This window comes from Ixodes scapularis, unplaced genomic scaffold, assembly GCF_016920785.2.
Source record: "Ixodes scapularis isolate PalLabHiFi unplaced genomic scaffold, ASM1692078v2 PGA_scaffold9__187_contigs__length_104089568, whole genome shotgun sequence".
Classification (NCBI taxonomy): domain Eukaryota; kingdom Metazoa; phylum Arthropoda; class Arachnida; order Ixodida; family Ixodidae; genus Ixodes; species Ixodes scapularis.
The window spans coordinates 90,142,943-90,155,089 of NW_024609884.1; the positions used below are offsets into that span (position 1 = coordinate 90,142,943).

The 12,147-nt window shown below is 49.2% G+C and overlaps 1 protein-coding gene and 1 pseudogene across 1 annotated transcript in view; both read right to left on the reverse strand.

Annotated features, from left to right (window-relative positions):
- Positions 1-12,147, reverse strand: part of LOC8042315 (ferritin heavy chain B) — a 39,901-nt gene that overhangs the window by 12,726 nt on the left and 15,028 nt on the right. The window lies entirely within an intron of this gene.
- On the reverse strand, positions 2,940-3,658 carry LOC115329794 (annotated as a pseudogene).

Sequence of the window (12,147 nt, forward strand, 5' to 3'; positions counted from 1 at the left end):
CTCGGTTACAAATTCTTGAATCGTCGTCGGTGGGTTGCGTACGAGGCCACCGAAAATGTCGTCCTTCACGCCGCGCATCAGGATACGCAGCTTCTTTTCCTCGGTGGACTGAGGGTCGGCGCGGCTGCTCAGGCGGAGGACGTCTTCAACGAAGCTGGTTACCGTTTCGTTGGGCCCTTGAGTTCGTACTTGAAGGAGGTCTTCCGCTCGCTGTTGTCGTGTCTGGTTCGTGAATGTCTCCTTCAGGCCAGCGATACAGGTGTCCCACGACGTAAGCGACGCCTCGTGGTTCTTGAACCACTGCCTCGCGGTACCCTCCAAGGAGAAGTAGAGGTTCTGGAGGCACTGCTCCGCAGTCCATCTGTTGTGCCGCGCCACACGCTCGTAGTGCTTGATCCAGTCTTCGACATCCTCATGGATCTCGCCGTGGAAGGGAGTCGGCGTACGGAGAGCGGCGGGCAGGTAGACGACGGCAAGAGCGGCGGGGGTCGGCGACTGGTCGGCCATCGTCGGCTTCGTTGGCTGCTTGGTCCTGGGCGGCAGAAGTCCGTATTCCGGGTGTAGGCCTTGGGTGCGACGACTGAACCGGATCTCGGTAGTGCCTTCGTCGGTTCTTCGTGGGCTTGGCGTCGGACTTGCACTGCGAACCCTCGGAGGGGAACGCTGCACGGGCATGCGTTACCCCGCACCTCCACCAATATGTCACGGGTGGTGACCAAAAAACAATAGATGAACAGGAAGAAATAAACGTTTAATGTGGCGAACTTGTGCCAAAAATAAAAGAGTACAAAAGATAATAACAAAGCGTTGCGGGCGTCGAAATCGGCGAAACCGCAGGATCGAGCGCTGGGGCGAGACTGACTCCGGCTTGCCCGCGGAGCCGCTTTTGTACACACGTTGGCTTCTGGAGCATTCGACGTAGAAGGTTCGACGCGTAGAACATTCTGACCTCGAATCAGCTAGACGGTTCTCGATTTCACCAGAACATCACATTACAGTGTTAACAAAAATGCATAGCCGCGGCCAGGAATCGAACCCTGGCCCTTCGCGTGGGAGGCAAGCGCGATAACCGTTAGGCTACGGCCGCGCTGCCTACTTGGCGCGCGGCAATATGCAAGTTGCAAGAACGCTGGCTCGGACAGCGACGAGTACACTTTCGCAACTGACACTTCACGCGACATCTCGAGGTCACCGCGAGTGATCGTGGAGGTCAACGGCACACCAGTAGAATTCACCCTCGATATACAGGAGCTACTGTGTCAACTGTGGGATCAAGCGACCTGACGAAACTCGGGCTCCGTCACAGCTTGGAGCAAACAGGTGCAAAACTTTTCGCATACGGTGCAACGTCCCCACTGCCAGTGCTTGGCAAACTGTCCGGGACCATGAAATACAAAGCTCAGGAAGGCACATGCGAAATATTCGTTGTCAGCGGTGACCATCCAGCCCTTCTGAGTTTTTCTGCAGCCTCAAGTCTGGGTTTAGTCCACATCACCTACAACGTCGAAGACACCCTGACGGAAAACAATATTCAGCAACTGTACCCCTACCTTTTCAACTGAGTTGGATGCCTTCGATACCAACAGGTGCGCCTGCATGTAGATGACAGTGGGCCACCAGTCGCACAACCTCACCGTCGCATCCCTTTTGCCATGAGGAAACCACTAGAGGCAGAACTGACTAGACTGCTAGCACTCGACATCATTGAGAAAACAGAGGAAGGGCCAACACCGTGGGTGTCTCCGGTTGTTCTAGTGCCCAAGCCACACGACCAGGAAGCTTTGCGGATGTGCGTAGACATGCGATGCGCCAACAAGGCGACCTGCCGCGAGCGGCACATCACGCCAACAGTGTACGACATCCTCGCAGTACCCATTGAAGCAACGGTGTTCTCCAAACTCGACCTCAAGGAAGGGTACCACCAGCTTCAGTTGTACGAAGACTCCCGGCCAATCACAACTTTTTCGACACACGCCGGACTCTTCAGGTACAAACGACTGAATTTTGGTATCAACTCAGCAGCAGACGTATTTCAAGACACCATACGACAAGTCCTCGGCAGCATTCACAACGTGCTTAACGTCAGTGATGATATCCTGGTTTACGGCACGACCAAGGAAGACCACGACCAGGCCCTTGAGGCAACGTTGGAACGTCTGAGCAAGGGTGGGCTCACGCTAAATCCCAAGAAGTGTAGCTTCTTTCAAGAGCAGCTCACTTTTTTTTGGACACGTCTTCTCGAGTGCTGGAGTACAACCAGATCCGATGAAGGTGTCGGCTCTCTAGAACGCTGCCCCACCAACAAATGCCAATGAAGTCCGGAGTCTCCTAGGGATGTTCAACTACTGCGGACGTTTCCTCCCCAACCTCGCAAACCTGACTCAACCGTTGCACCAGCTGACCATCAGAGGAACTCCATGGACTGGGACCAGCGTTGAACAAAGAGCATTCGACGAGCTCAAAGGTATGCTCTCGAACTTTACTATTATAGCCTATTTCGACCCCGAGAAGAGCATAGATCTCATCGTCGATGCTGCACCACATGGTCTCGGTGCAATTCTCGGCCAGTCCTCCGCAGCTGGAACTAAGGTGGTTGCCTACGGAAGCCGAGCCTTGACGGCTGTGGAAACTCGGTACTCTCAGATAGAACGAGAGATGTTGGCTGTGGTCTGGGGCGTGGAGCACTTCCAGATCTACTTGTTCAGTACCAACTTTCGAGTGCTCACCGACCACAAACCGCTCGTCAACATCCTCTCTAACCCACGTTCTTCTCCGTCAGCGAGGATCGAACGTCTGGCATTTGGACTTCAGCCATACCGCTTCGACGTTGTACACACCAAGGGGTCAACTAATCCCAGCGATTATTTGTCTTGACATCCACCACAGACCCCACCAGAAAAGAAAGACAGGCTTTGCACCCTGGTAAAGATGTCAGAAGACTATGTGGCCTGCATGATACAGCACAGCTTACCATGCGCCATGACCTTGGAAAATGTCTCAAAGGAAACCAAGGCAGACCCCCAGCTGACCAAGGTGACCAAAGCCTTGCAACTGCCACAACTCGACAAAAATGCCGGGATGGATGAACTTCTCCGTCCATTTTCCCGAGTAATGAGTGAATTCAGCCTGTCCAGAGCAGGACTGATCCTGCGAGGGACGCGGATCGTGATACCTACCAACCTACAGCATAAGGCAGTCCACCTTGCACACAAGGGGCATCATGGAATCTTCAAAACAAAACAACTGCTGCGAAGCAAAGTCTTGTTCCCTGGGGTAGACAAGCTTGTGGACAGTATTGTGAAGAGCTCCATTGCCTGCCAGGCGGCAACACCTGAACACCACCGCGATCCACTGCCTTCGTCCAAACTACCGGAGTGCCCTTGGACTGAGTTGTCTCGAGACTTCGCTGGACCATTTCCTGATGGCAAGTACGCAATAGTCCTCATCGAGGACCACTCAAAATACCCAGTAGTAAACATGCTGCGAACACTTGCCGCACCAGTTGTCATCGGCAAACTACGTACCATTTTCGCCCAGTTCGGCATTCCAACGGTACTGAAGACTGACAATAACCCCCCATTTCACAGCGGAGACTTCTCAAGATTCCCTGAAAAATTCGGATTCAAACACCACCGTGTCACGCCACTTTGGCCCGAGGCAAACTGTGAGGTAGAGAGATTTATGAAAACGCTCAATAAGCTAGTCTTGACAAGCAGAATAGGAGGAAAGGACTGGACGGTCAAGCTACAATCTTTATTGCTAGCCTACCGCTCCGCCCCACATGGCTCTACGGGAAGTTTACTGTTTGAGCTCCTTTTCAAGCGCACAGTGCGCAACCTACTTCCGGTAATCCCCGACCCAGACAGCAGTAGCCTATACTCACATCAAGGCACAAAGAAACGACGAACCCAGGAAAAGATACAACAAAGAATTTGCTGATGCACGGCGACTCACTCAGCATCACAAGTTTGTTCATGGTAAACTTGTAATCTGCAGACAGGAGCGGCGAAACAAGTTCACTCCGTTGTACGACCCCAAGCTCTACACAGTCATTGAGGTTCATGGATCTCGCGCCAAGGCCTCTCGTAATGGGAAAGTCATAACGCAAAACGCCGCCTTCTTCAAGGATACATCGCAAGTGATCATCACGCCTGGACGAGAAGAACTGGGCATCGAAGACCTAGAGCCCCCTCCACCCAACCCTGGCAATCGCATCTCTTTAGACCATCGCTCATCTCTGGCCCCATCTGCACCGCCAGTGACCTAACCAAGCTGTGCTGAGCGCCGTTATTCGACAAGAGTTCGTCGTACTCCTCATCATCTTTCGGACTTTGCAGTGTAGAAAATATTTCTTTTCTAACAAAAAGTTGATGAGGAATTTTTTTTCAAAGAAACATTGCAAGTTAACTGAATGTATCAGAGCAATCCAATTCTTTGAATCTTATTTTCTCAGGGGGATAACTGGTGTGAAAGAGAACTCCTCTACCAGTCGGACATTTTCAGCATACTTTTAGTGTTGCAGTCTTGTTGAAATTATTTTCTCAGGGGGTTAAATGTAGTGTCTACTGTAGTGGAAACTAGCCATAAATCTGGCTTGGTCTGGCTACTGGAACACTCTCCAAGATGGCTACCAACTAACGAATAAACGCCAGTCCGTTGTCATTTCAATCCAAGGAAATCCTTCCCTTTTTCTACATCTCCCACATTACAGCAGCCAATGATTTCTATGTCTTCGACAATGCAAGAAGCACCTGGGTGGTAGGCGTTTCACAAGCAATACAGAAGTTCAGCAAACCGTCATGACGTGGTTTTAGGGATTTGACGTAGATTTCTTCTGTGCCGGCATCGATGCCATAGCCTAAAGTTGGAACAAATCTTTGGGCAAGCATGGTGACTATGTTGAAAAGGAATGTGCACAGGTAACATATACTGTCTATCACTATATCTCCCCGTGGAAGAAAGGTTGTCCGTGAGAGGTCTTGTTGCCATACTCTTGGGAAACCAAATTAAAGTACGGCTGTATTAATATTTAAAAAATGCTTCTTCGGCTGTTATGACTTTTTTTGATACGTTGTCCTCGAAAATTTAGCGTTTTCCTGACCGGTATCTGCATTGTTCTCTGAACAACACGTATACTTACCAAGAAATTGGGGAATAAAATGCTCATAAACGCGTCGCTAAGTGAATGATCGGGTATTCGGTATTTATTTCTTCACCGATCTGTCAAAAATTATTCGTGCATTTATCTATTTTTACGCAAATACCGAAAACCCAAAACTATTTTAGGGGAAAGACGGGGGGGGGGGGGGGGGGGGGGGGGGGGGGTGTCAGGTGCTCTGACACGTTAGCTCCGCTCAGTCGTTAATGTGCGGGTTAAAGAATGATCTAAATTTTATCATCACATGAAGTGCAGATTAAAGGGCTCTACACACACCACACGGCTTGTACCGCGCACGACAAAAAAAAATAAATAAATAAATAAATAAAACGTGAACGTTTTGGCGCACGCGTGCGTTTTCAGCGGCCAGGCTGCCCTGTGCGAAACTGGAAGGCGTTCATCCTCTCACCCTCGCTGTCGTCTTCTCCCCTTTCTTGTTTTCGGGAGGTTGAGGAGTGACAACAACAGCAGAAGCCTCAACGACAGCCAGCAGTGTAAGTGGCTACGTCCTGTCCTACGTCATGAGCATGCTCCAAGGCTTTGTCCAAGGATGTAAGGTGACTTTCCCCCCGCCAAAAAACGTCCCAAAGCGGACCGGAAGCCAAGGAAAAACCTCCGCTCCCGTCCAGCAAACGCCGTGTGCTGTGTGAAGTGCCTTTATCACCCCATGGCAATGGCGGATGGATTGGGGGTTGTACGAGAGAATGGTGCCTGGAAGGCGTCTCCGACTGGTGTGTTTACCGCGTCCAAAAAAAGTGGTCCCTTGATTTCTGCCTGATGACGTCATAGAAGTGTCATGCTATCGCCAGTCGCGATCCTGGTGGTGTTCCAGTAGCGGTGGTCGATGTGGCAGACGCCTGCTCTGCTGCAGGTTCTTCTCTAGCTTGACAGTCCCACACAAGCTTCGACAACCAGGAGTGGAACGCTGCGACGACAGCGACACTGGCGTTCGGTCGTTCTTTACGCCGGGATCGTGACGTCCGACAGCATGACACTCCGGCTTCTGTGAAGTCACTTATTGCCATTCGGGAAACACTTTTGATGTAAGGGCCGAATAGGACGCTAAGCAGACCAGTCGCAGACGCGTTCCAGACACCATAAGACGAGGGGCGCACCATATTGATTCGCAATTTATTTTTCGGCTGCAGATACCGGTCACTTGGAGTTCGGCACAGATGTCTACCTCCTCGACAGACTCCCCCTGGAGCCAAATGCCCTTGCACCACCGATGTGGCGCCTCTCCATACCATGCTGGAACCACTTTTTGGGAATGCCTCTCACACATGGACAGCTGCTTCCAGCGGATAAATGACCGCGAAGTGGTGTCTTCGCAGGGATTTTTTCATGCCACCCAACATATGATAGCCTCTGGGGACCTGGCTGGCCCATACCCATGCGCTATAAAATATCCTACTGGACATATGACGGGCGAAAAATGGCGGCTGAACCCGGTCAGACAGCGGCAATCACGACCTCATGTGAATGCACACGAGGCAGTGATTGAGCGACGCCTGATCGAGTTTTGCCGTCTTACTGACATGTCTTAGGACCAGTCGGAAGTTTGGTCGCTCATGCGCATGGCCTGATCGGTCCCCCAGTGGTTACCATGTGCTCCCGTGAAACAATACATGATGGGCCACTCTGGCGTTTCTTTTGGCAAAGTGGAAGTATAAAATGTGAGTAAATTCTATTTCTTCCTTCCAACCGTTTTCTTTTTCTTCTGTTGGTATAAACGCCAGGGTTTAAATTACTATTTGATTAATTCTCGAAAAAAACAAAACAAAAAAAAAACGGCTTGGCTGGACATTTGTTCATTTGAATAAGCTTTTCTCTTTTTTTTTGACCCCAGTGAGTTTACATTTTTATACCTTCAAATAGTACATAGAAAAGCCAGAGACACTTCTCTAGTTACTCGCAGTGCTAATCATTAAGAAATTGATTTATTCAATTTCTTAATGAGGAGGAAGCTGCTATCGGGGCTAATTTAAATTGAATACGTGTTGATGGACTTTGCTGCTGACTTGATCTCCATGTTTCAATTGAGCCTCAAAATCAATATCAAATGCTGATTTTGATGCTCAAGTGAATATGCGACCCTTTAATTATTAGTTTTTTGCTACGTATATGGGCATCCCGAGGGGCACTGGAAACTACCAGTCCTATAAATTGGGTTACGTGTTTGGGGGGTTTTCTTGTTGCCATAAAATTCGGGGAACATACGCGTCACCCGAACGAATACCTAGAAAATGTCCCCGCACCGGTGAGAAAAGGAAAGATGTCCTGAAGCAAGAACAAGCCTCGCGGACAGTTCATTGGGAGCTGCGTTCCGGGCCAACACAAAATATAGCTGTGGACAAAGATTTTCTTTTCGTGGAACTTTTTTTTTTATATATATATATATACAAGAACAGCTTCGATTTGGTGTTTATCGCTTTTTCCCGATTTGAGAAAATCGGCTTGTGGGATAAATTTTGGCGTTGATCGACATATACCGAAAACATAGAACCCTACATTAAAAAAAAATTCCGTGTTTCCGTTTTTTTTTTTTTTTTTTTTTTTTAAATTCTGGGGTGTTTTTTTGGGGTTTATTTTCCCAGCAGGTTCGGGTGTTTTTCGGTGTCAGTTGTTCGGTTTCGAACAAGAAATCGTTGTTTATCGGGCCTTTTTCTGAGGAAAACAAGACACGGGCATAGGATTCCCCAACCTCCAGAGAAGATGTTCGTGCCAGAATACTTGGAAAACGTCCGGGTACCTATGAAAGAAAGAAACGGGATATGGGGCCTGGTTTCCAGAGAAAGAGGTGGCCTCGCAAACAGTGCAATCGTTCAAGGTAAACCCAATACACAATTGTAGTTGAAGATTTTTTTCCCCGGAAGCTTGGGTTTTGGACAGTGAAGGAAAGCTCCGTTCCGGGGTTTTGCAGTTTCCCCCGAATTTGGTCAAACGGGCCCGGGGGTTAATTATTGGGGTTTAGGTTACCGAAAGCACGGAAGCCTACATATAATTAATAGACAAAAGACGTGTTGGTGCGGGTCAGGATTGAATGAAAGATGTGGTTTTGTCGTCTTCGTCCTTATTCTTTCTTCAAGCTTGACCTACCTATAAATGATTACGAGACGGAATGTCCAACGAGCCTGAATGTCGAACGAGACGGAAGATCCAATAATGGATATTAAGGCACGTTAGACATTCAGGCGCGTTGGACATTCCGTCTCGGTTGGATCTTCTGTCTCGTTGGACATTCAGGCTTGTTGTACATTCCGCCTCGATTGGATATTTCGTCTCGATGGACATTCAGGCTCGTTGTACATTCCGTCTCGGTTGGATCTTTCGTCTCGATGGACTTTCAGGCTCGTTGTATATTTCGTCTCGGTTGGATCTTTCGTCTTGTTGGACATTCAGGCACGTTGGACATTCCGTCTCGCCTGTCACGTGCTAGAATAATTTTCCTTTTTAAATGTACAAACTTGTGTGTATATATATTTAGTCCTCGTTCCTGCAGGCATTGATGTAGTTTCATCATACTAAAATGTCGGGCCACAAAAGCCGACATTGACGGACCGACACAGAAGCAGAGGAGACACGAATATTATAATTTCATCTATAGGAAGGCTTGATGGTTAGTTAGCTGAGCGCCGATGCGCAGCTATGTACCAATCGGTTAAAGGTGTCGATTGTACGACGCCAAACGCTCCTTTGATATTAACAGTTCAAATGTTTGGAATGTTCCGATGACATAGGTCAGCCAATTTGAAATATATAATAGGGATGCAGTGTCCGGGTGTTCTAGTGCATCGCAATTGGGAACGTCCATGAAAGCCGCGCTCCAGACTCCAGAAATGTCTATAGTCGGTTACAAGTCAAGAAGGTAGGAGAAGCTCCTCCCACAAGTGTGATGCGCCCGTTTCAAATCTCTCCGCAGTCGAAAGAAGAGTTCACTGGAAACGCTCAGTGGCTACGTTTCCATGGATGCGACCATGGCGCATCGAATCGAGATGTGACCAGTCACGCGCCCGCGATCCTCCTTTCCCTTCCTCGTCTACCCAATCATAGGCGGTTAATCTCGATTCGATTCGCTACGATCGCATCCATGTAAACTCAGCCCTTGTTCCGCTTCAATGGATTCCCACTTGTCTCCAATCACACTTTTTAAGAAAGCGACCTTTGTATTCATCGGAGAGGGAACCGAGCCCCTGAAAGCGGCCTTTGTATCCATCGGGGGGGAAGCTAATCCCCGAAGGTCGTATTTGTTTCCGTCGGTGGGGGGAACTCTAATCTCCCTCTCGTGGCTTCCACAATGCTAAGTCAAAGTCGAAAGATAAAGCAAATATGTACAGAAAGGCAAGACCCTCCTCGCGCGTTAGCCGCGACGTCACGGAAACGGTGGGACGCTATTGGATGCGGAGGTGGCGGAGGGATATCCGATTCCCTTTGAGGGGCATTTGCCGCTACCTTCTTAACCTGTAACTGACTATAGTTCAGTCCTGATTCCTGCCCGTTTGCATTTATAGACCGTTTTATCGTGGGTAGCGCCATTTTGAGAGCGAGAGAGCAAAGGGGAAATGGCTACCGGCGCTTTCCCCCTTTCTGGTTGTGTAGAACGAGTGAAAGCCCCGGATGAGAGGCTTGGCCGGTGTTGGGTGTCTGCAGTGCCCCAACTTCGTTCGCGCTTTCTTCTTTGTTTCAAACTCCCAAACTTAATTAGAGCCATGGTCTTCAAGGGCGACAGTCCCCCGGTCATCGGGACACCATTGCTGGGTGATAGGGTGCACGAATAGCGACAGAAAGCGTCGAATACTGTCCGAGGACTTATATGTGCCTTGCATGGAATCCGGCAAGGCGAGTGCGGCTGCAATGTTTTTTTTAATTTCCATCGCTTTCCACATGACTGTAAATGTGAACCATTTATACATTTTTGCTTGCAATGGGCCTATTTCAACGTAGCCATTTTTAGTAATCAACAAGCGATACACGAAATGGGAACCTCAATTAACTTTTGTAAACATCTGGAGCTGCTACTGATCGTTTTGCTGCGCTGCTTTTATCTTTGTGTCCGTCTTCTTATATTTCGTTGTAAATGAACAACAAAGACGTTCTAGATGTACTTACATCGAACCGCAGAAAGCCTCGAAGCAGCCACGAATTATTTTACTATTTGATGCAATATTTTGAGTACTCACCTCCAATTTCTATCGCTGGCACGTTCGCTGCCGCTGTTCCCCCTGTCGCCGCACTGACGGATGCCATGACTCGAACAAAGAAACTTGCACACTGGGCTCGAAAACGCAGATCGCAACACACGAGACGTACCCTGCAGCGACTATCGAGCGTTTCACAGCGCCCAGTCAACGGAAACTACCCACCAGCGCCACTCCAAGGAGCGCTTTTGCCGGCTCTCTGGTATCACGCAGGAGATCTCGATTCAGGAAAACCTATAAAACTACCAGTTCAAACATTTCCAGCCTCACTCGGCGGCGGAAGCGAGCCTTCAACTAAGTGTTGTATACGATAAAATCGAGTCAGTCACCACTGCAAATTACCAATATTAAGATATATTCAGTTACAAAATTTTACAAGCTGAAACAGCAGTTATCACGAGAAAACTCTCACGCACCTTGCTAGCGTACCCCATGTTCATCGGCGGTACAGCATTCGGTGCGCGCTCCATTCACAAAAAATGTTCCGAGCACAGTCGAGAGGTTGGCGTTGAGGAAACGCCTTTTCGGTTTACGGACGCAATCCACTGCCACCTGAAACCGGGGTCATGTGGAAAGCGATGGAGCTTGAAGCGCCGTTCACACTCTTGCGACCGAGTAAGATCGAGAGAGACCAGACCGGTTTTTTAGCCTTTTGCGACTTCTTAGGACCGGATGCGCGGCAGCGGAGCTGGTCCTAAGAGATCGCAAGAGGCTTAAAAACCGGTCTGGTCTCTCTCGGTCGTACTCAGTTGCAAGAGTGTGAATGGGCCTTAAGCGCTGTTCACGCTCTTGCGACCGAGTAAGACCAAAAGAGGCCAGACCGGTTTTTAAGCCTTTTGCGACTTCTTAAGACCGGATGCGCTGCAGCGCGGAGCTGGTCCTAAGAGATCGCAAGAGGCTTATAAACCGGTCTGGTTTCTCTCGGCCTTACTCGGTCGCAAGAGTGTGAACGGGCCTTTGAAGACATTGCAGCCGCACATGCCTTGCCGGATCCCATGCAAGCTACATAGGTCCTCGGACAGTATTCGACGCTTTCTGTCGTTATTCCTGCACCCTATGACCGAGCAATGGTGCCCCGATGACCGGGGGACCGTTACCATCGAAGCCCGTTGCTCTAATTAAGTTTGCGAGTTCAAAACAGAAAACAAAGCGCGATCGAAGATGGGGCACAGCAGACACCCAACACCGGCCAAGCCTCTCATCCGGGACTTTCACTCTTTCTACACAACCAGAAAGGGGGAAAGCGCCGGTAGCCCTTTCCCCTTTTCTCTCTCGCCCCTACGTAAATAGGGTGACCACCTTCCCGCTAGCGAAATGCGGGACACGCTGCTGACCGGGGGGGGGGGGGGGGGGCGAGGAGGAGGGAGAGGGGGTTTGTAAGAGAAGAACGGCATTATATTTCGACTGTGGCAACTGCAAAAAAGAACTTAGTGCGCAGTCGGGCTGGTGGAAGTTTACCATGCTGCCTTTTAACCCGAGACTGGGGCAGGAGGAGGAAAATTGTTTTTCCGCCTTCTCCCCCAGTCTCTGGTTAAAACACATAATGAAAAAAATAACCTATTCGAGGAAATTTATCAACACACGCCACGAAATGTGGCTCTGCAAACACATTTGATATCATGTCTTGTCCGAAAGCATATCATACATACAGCTGCAAATTTTATTGCGGCAACTAAGCTCGAATAATTTTCACTACAAGTGATATTGTCTGAGTTCAAAACATAAAGCCGACTGCAACCGAACTCAATGCGTCAAAATGATAGAAGCAGTAAATCTTTTACGGCTTCTTGT